The sequence below is a fragment of the Amphiprion ocellaris genome, chromosome 12, assembly GCF_022539595.1.
Source record: "Amphiprion ocellaris isolate individual 3 ecotype Okinawa chromosome 12, ASM2253959v1, whole genome shotgun sequence".
Taxonomy (NCBI): domain Eukaryota; kingdom Metazoa; phylum Chordata; class Actinopteri; family Pomacentridae; genus Amphiprion; species Amphiprion ocellaris.
In genome coordinates, this window is record NC_072777.1 from 1,308,093 (window position 1) to 1,315,662 (window position 7,570).

The 7,570-nt window shown below is 37.6% G+C and overlaps 1 long non-coding RNA gene across 1 annotated transcript; it reads right to left on the bottom strand.

Moving 5' to 3' along the window:
• LOC129350273 (uncharacterized) lies at positions 1–4,957 on the bottom strand. Its single transcript, XR_008603618.1, has 3 exons — positions 4,097–4,957; positions 1,018–4,010; positions 1–875 (listed from the first exon to the last, which is right to left on the bottom strand). It is a non-coding gene; the product is annotated as an uncharacterized LOC129350273 (long non-coding RNA).
• Between the last annotated feature and the right edge of the window lie 2,613 nt (positions 4,958–7,570).

Consider the following 7,570-nt stretch of genomic DNA (forward strand, 5'->3'; position numbering starts at 1 on the left):
GTTAAACATACTAATGATATGTAGTCAAAAAATCTAAAACAAAAATGAAGTGTTTCAACAATGTCTAGAAAAGTTTGAGAAATCATTGAAAAAAGAATAAAATATCTCAAGAATATTACTGCAATGTTGAAAGTCAATTAAAAAAATAATAAAAATCTGCTTTGTTTTAATGGAAACCACTATTTTAATGAAGAATTTTCATAACATATCCCAGAAATGAAAGAACACTGATGTCTTTTCAACATTATGTGGTGAGAACAAGTTTGTGCTGTTGCTGATCACGTCAGAATTCCTGATCTTACCTACATCCCCAGATTAACCTGGACTGGCCACAGTTGTTCAAAACAGTATCCCACTAAATTTCACAACAATATCCAAAATGTCCAATGCAGAATAGTGTGTACATTGTTGTTGAGACAACCTTTACATACCTTACTGTGACGCTGATTGAATGCTTCCTTTCCGGTGTGGATCTGCTGGTGTTGTTTCAGGGAACCCAGAGTTGTAAAAGTCTTCTTACACTCGTCACATCTGTAGGGTCTCTTCCTAGTGTGGACACGTTGGTGAGCTCTGAGCTGTGCAATGTAGCTGTAGCCTTTCCCACACTGGTCACAGATGAATGCTCAAACTCCACTGTGAAGGAGTTGATGTTTTGTTAAATGACTCTTGTGAGTAAAAGTCTTCCTGCACTGATCACAGCTGAACCGTTTGTCCACAGTGTGAATTCACTGGTGAATTCTTAGCTTTGTTGCTGTGATAAAAGTCTTGCTGCGTTGCTCACAACTGAGTGATTCATCTCTGTTTGTTGTTGTTGGGGAACCGTTGTTTTCTTCCGCAGATTTCTGATGTCTCACTCCATTGCTGTTTTCATGTTTCTGTAGCAACAGACAAAGACACAAACAGATGCAGTGATTTAAATGCAACTGTGAAACAAGAAAAGCACTCAGAGTGCAGTACTTCGCCAAGGCTGCTCAGTCTTTGTATCATTTCTGACAGATGAAATTAATAAGAATTTACCTTGGGCTGAGCACAGTGTTGTGCATGTGTACATTATGTATGGATCCCGAATCGCGTGGCATAAATGTAGCGGGTGACGGGAATTGATGGGACTTGGAAACAGCAGCCTTTAATCAACTCTTCTTTGGATGGTTTCCGACGGATACGTCCCAATAAGTCCGCATCGGTCGATTTTTAGAAGGATCGCATTACACTCTTTCGTTATTCTGGCATTAGGCAAATAGAGATCATTTTGGCAATCCTAAATGACCTAAAACAGGAGGAACGTCGTTTGATTTAGTGTCAGACATTGTTCAAAAAAAACCCAAAAAAACAAAGTTATGTGTCATTTTATACAGTGTAAGTAAACTTCTGCTTTCAACTGTCTGAACTTCTTGAGAAGGAAAAAGGCCTGCGAACTTACAATGCCCAAGAGTATTATTCTCTACCAAAGAAAACACTGATCATTTCCTTCCTGAACACCTGGCTTGAAAAACAAGACTTTTCCTGCGTTACTTATCTACATCACCATGAAACACATTTGCGTAATGTTTTCCTAGCAGTTAGTTTGGCCTTAAACAAAAAATAAACAGCTTCCTAGCTGTCCACCAGCTGCCTCTGCAGAGGTACATCTCTCCAGACAACGTTACCTGGCTTTGGTTGGATCATCTATCCAACTGGAGCAACTTTACACATTCCAAATAATAAATGAATGATGATGATAGCACAGTGATATGTTTCTCACTTTTTGTGAAGAATCCATGTTTGTTCCGTTGTTGAGCTCAGACAAAATGTCTGACAACGTTCCTCTGCTCCTCCTGCCAATCACCTGTCACATCAAACACATCTTAATTAGGATACCACTCTATACACAAGTGTCAAAGTGTCCTATATGTCCATCAGCCAACACAGAGGACAGATTACAACTCAATACTTGATTTTTAGCTCTTTTCAATTTCACCTAAAAATGATACAAGTGAATTTAAATTGTTAAAAATAAGGAACATAGACAGAAAACAGGCATGGAAAAAGAGAATAAAGAGAATATAAAGATGCTACTGCAGGTGATTCAAGACAGAAATGCTGGTAGAAAACTGCTGTAAGTTCCTGATTGTATTTTACTGCTCAGTTACCCTCAATAAAGCCATTTCTTTCTAGTTCAGTATATAGGCAGCTCTCACTCTGTTCTTTTACTCTCCCATAGACTGCTTTGCACTCTGTGTCACCTGAACCTTCAGAGCTCTGAAGAAAAGAACAAAAGGCAGCTTGGATTTCTCTGATTTATTGCAAAGAACAAAAAGGTTTTGCTTCCACAACAGCTTATGAAAATGATTGTATTTGATGATTGAATGTTCTTATTCATTGTAATACTGTGTGATGTGTGCTAAAAGAGGAACAAGGACACAAGCTGCTTGCACAGGAACCTGAAGGGTAAGAAACCGCCTGGCTGTAGCCACCTACAGACAACACATAGCAAGATGTGTAACTCATGTTTATGTGTCTGTACAAAAGCTGTGCTGTTTTCACCCTTCGCCAGTCACTTGTTCAAACTGTGTTCTGTGCATGTTGATTCCTTGCCCCAAGTAAAACTTTGCTTTGACTTGAGAGACCAGTTTTAATTTGGAGAGGTCAGGACTGGACTAAAGAATTTTTCTGACACAGCTGCACATCAGAGCTCTGAAACTTTAAACTTCATTTATTTACACGTGATATTGAGGAAGTGCATCGAGGTCTGTTACTGTCCCATAATGAAGGAGACGTGGAAATCTCTGTTCTTTCTTGGGCCCAATAAAAGTGGAATTAATGTTACTGACTAAATATTCTCTGAGAGAAATAGCAACAGAATAATCCATGTTCTAATCTGTGTTCCATCAACTGCAGCACCAGCAGTGGAAACAGACTCAGCAGCAAATCAGGAACAATGATAAAAACATACTGATGGTTTCTCTGCATCACCAACTGAATGCATGTAGGTTCCCATGGCAACACAACTCAGACAGTGTGTGACACAGTAACTGCACGGCTTCATTCAGTGGGACAACTAACATACAGCTCACAGTGATCTGGCTGTGCACCATCTGTTACCATGGTGACCTACACTGTAAAACATTTTAAGCCAGTTAAAGTTAGAAATGAAAGTTCACCTGCTGCCTTAAAAATGTGAGCAAACTCAACTTGAAAGTAATGATTGTTTCAACTCAAACTGTTATACAAGCTGTTTAACTAATGATAGTTTGTATTTTCAACTAAAGTCTCAAAGTTAAGTCGACTTACTGTGTTGAATTGTCCATTCATGAAAACTCACATTACCTTGTTATGTAAACTTACATTCCGTTATTTCAACTTACACTTCAAAGTTAAGATGACTTTATATTTCATATTAATTGCTATGTTAAGTTAAAAGGACTAATCTTTTAAAATTTTTTTAATCTTTCAACTTTATTTCTCATCTTGACTAATTTAGACTTTACAATAAATCAATTTAGTACTTATTTGTTCAAAAACAAACTATTTTAACAACTATGTTCATGCAAGTTGTTCTGTGAATGACAAAGAACAGTGCAGAATAACAATAACTTCAGACTGGCAGTGTAATTTTTGCAACAACAGAAAAAGCACAGTGATGCTGCTTTCTCAAGAAGTAACATTGAGCAAATCAGAAAAAGCTTTCCTTCAGATTGGCCTCACAGAAAGCCTTTTCAAAAGAAACCCTAGTAGCTTGTTTCTGACTCCATGTATCCTGGCTGAACAGTGGTCAGGTTTTATTTTCATGACGACCCTTTGCATGAATTTAAATGAGTATTTCATCTCAGAAGGATACTCCAGATTCAGGCAGTAGATTGTCCCCATCAGCAAAGTGAAACCAGTGACCACATCTTTTATTTCAGCAAGAACGATCGTCTCCTCTGCCACCACAGCCACATTGGGAATGCATCGTCCAGAACGCCTTCATGTCCAATGAGAAGTCCAACACACATTCCCTTCATTAAGATGTCCAGGGTTTCACCATGAATCTGAAACAATTGGATAAATTAAATCATTATTTTGTTGGATGCAATTCAGAAATTTAATAATGTCATAATGTGATGAACTTTCTTACTGTCGGCAGCTCGCACAATCACGTCTCTCGTGACTTCGACCACAAAGAGCCCATCTTCTGTTCCCAGAGCGATCCTCTCCCGATCAAGCACTGCAGCAGACAGCGCGGTCTTGATGATGGGTAGTGAGGCATCGTAAGCCTCGTGCAGAACATGGACCTGCTGGCTCTTCAGTAGGTTCTTGGTCAGGATGTTCTGCAGGCCTTCCAGGATCCGGACCCACTTTCTCTTTTCTACTTCACTCTCTGCCAGGACCAGTTTTATTATAAGTTCACTCTAAATGGGCAAAACTTATTTATGACTGATTATGCAAGAAGAAAAAAAACACGTACCTCTTCAACTAATAAAACTGCACATTATTATAGATTATTGCAATTTAATAACTGTATTTTTTTTTAAATGTTTGTCCCCTTGAGATAGACCAGTGACCCTGCTGCCTTTAAAAATTTCAGAGTTCCCATCACCCTCTTTTCACATGATCTCTATTCCGACAATAGCCGAACACATGGAACTTCTGTCTATCCTGAAAGGAAAACTTTGGGATTTTTGAACCTGAGCTGTATTTAGGGTTGTCCTGGGGTGAAACTGAATGATAGGAACCAAAATCAGGCTGATCCATGCTGTATTTACCGAGTTTCATTTTGCCTGAAGCCAAAAGTAAGTTTGAACGTGGAATTCATAGTTTATTTCTGAAGACACGGCCGAATATTTAGACGATTCCGAATAGATTCTGATCAAATTCTGAATTTGAATTTGACTTGTGGATTCTCTCCATCATGTTGTCAAATACTTGAACTAATATGAGCAACAAAACAAACTCCTGAGTATCACAACAGCATGGCTGGCTGAAACTCTGCAGCCTGTTGCCCCCCTCCCTGTCCCTCTCTTCTTCTGTTGCAGCCTCTCATCAGTTCAAATACATAATGTAGGCCATCAAATTCAAATACCTCATCCAACTGTTCAAAATCTTCTAATATTCAGCCATCACTTCAGAAACAAATTACAAGTTTCTGTGTCTGTAGCTCCACACACACACACACACACACACACACACACACACACACACACACACACACACACACACACACACACACACACACACACACACACACACACACACACACACACACACACACACACACACACACAGACTTGACTTTGTTTCAGGTGACCTAATAAGAACCAGAAGTGGTAAAAAATTGTGGTTGCATTAAAATACACCCCATACTCGGCTATGCATTTATTGGGATTAACTTGTCAGTTCAGCAGTCTATATCATCATCATATCACATCACACAGTCTCTTTTTAAAACTGACTACCAGCTTTAAATGTTCATACAATCAGACAATGTTTGAATTGCCAGTTAGTTTTGAATGGTGTACTAAACGTACAACTGCAATGTTGTGGAAAAAAGAAATGTTTACGTTTGTTTAAAATGAATACCAGTAAATCTAGTCAATGATTAATATAAACACGTTAATTTTCTTACATCACACATCCTGACATTGGTCTTCCACGTTTCTTATCCTCCGAGAAGAAACGTGGAAAACCAAGAAGGGCAGCTGTCCTCCTGTTCTGATTTGTGTCCTACACAAAGTTAGACAAAAGTGAGCTCATGCAATACTACAGTTCTTATGGAAGTTCACATTGACAAATTCACACTATACATACCTCTTTATCCAGGTACTGCATAACACTTTGAAGGGTCAACCTCCTGCTTGAAGAAATGGCTGCTTTATACAACTGCAAGAGAAAAAAAACCAAAATGAGCTGCATGTTTTGAAAAAGATAATGTGAATCAATTTTTAACCTATCTGCATCATCTTATATCGCATGAGTGAGTAAGAGTGAGAGAAAGAGATATTCTGGGTCCTTCTACATGAAACTGCATTTACGTTATCAAGTATTTCTACAAAGAACCAAAAAATCTAGTACAACATTTAAAAAAAGACACAGGGATTGGATCTAACAAATATTTGATATTGTAAGTTGTATAGAAAATAAATTCCAGAATTTCAATCAATAAAAATAAATTAATTTCCCCAAATTTGCCTTTTACAAGCTCCCAAATTGAAAAAAAAATTGCTCCATTGTTTTGTTTAATGTGACAGTGAAAATAATCTATTTGGGACAAATTTGAGGGTGTCAATATGAGCTTAATGAAGCTGTCATTAGGAATAAGAATTACATCAAACCAGATTTTTCTGACCTTTTATGGAATAATCAATTTAATGACCACCAGATTAACAGTAGACTGTAGGGTAAGTAGTAAAAGTAGAGAAAGATAAACTAGACAAGCCACACAGTTCAGACAGTGCTGCACCCTGACAGAGATCTTCATCCCCAGAGCAGCTGCGGTAGAGGAGCTCTGTTGTGATAGAGCGAGCAAGAGGATGAATAGAGAGAGAGAGAGAGCGATGGTAGATAAACAGCGTGAATGCAAGAAATTCACAGTATTTCAGCTCGTTTCATTACGATGAAAAGTAGTCCGCCGCTGTTTTCTATATTGTTTTGTCAATAACTAAGTTGGGGTTGAAATACTGTGGTTTGTCCAGTTTAGACAACAGGTGAGGTCGACAGTTCTTGTATATCATAGAGTTAGGGTTTTATTTTTGATTAATCCCAAAATTATGGTGGTATTTTTTCAAGGTATAACTTACAGAAATAAGTTAAATCAACACTCCTGATAAAACTTACAAATAGTCAAGACAACGAATTACTTTAAGTTTAACTTTCTAAAACTTATAAACTTGAGTTCAATATTGAAAACTTACCATGACAACTTGACTTAAAGAAAACAAACATGTTCACATGACTTGATGGAGCTCTCATGTTTTACAGATGCAAAGCTACTGAGCATAAGTGGAACAAAGTCCTCCCAGCAGAGAAGAAAGTAGTAATTTGGTATGAACTACATGTTCATTGTGCCTCCAGCTGTCCATGTCCACGAGGAAGAATATTCAAGGCTTAAAACTACTCTCTGTTGCATAATGAATAGTTGGAACATTGGAGTAATTTTACATGTTTGAACAAGAAACTGAATCTGAAGAAGAATAAAGACACAGAAAGTCCAACCCTGCAAGTTGACAGCATTGGTTCCTTTGGTTTGTTACGTATAAATCCATGTTCTGGAGACTGTCTATTAAGATATTTCAGTCATGATATGTCTTCTAGTGTACATATTTTGAAAAAACACCAGATGAACATGCTAACAAGGTAAACAACTTGATTTTCAGCACAACATTTCCAAGCAAAAACGGTACATAAAAACAAATAAACTTAGTTTGCTCCTCCTGCTTTATAAAACTACTTTTTCTGTGTATATAAAAGGCTGAAAGGTCATTTTATACAAACTTTTATTCATTGTGGAGTCAAACAGCAAAGTTCAGCGATTCTTCTTCTTCTTATTATTATTATGTAATTCTGTCTTCCATCCAGCAGGTGGAGTTAGTCTCAAACAAAACAAAAATGTAAA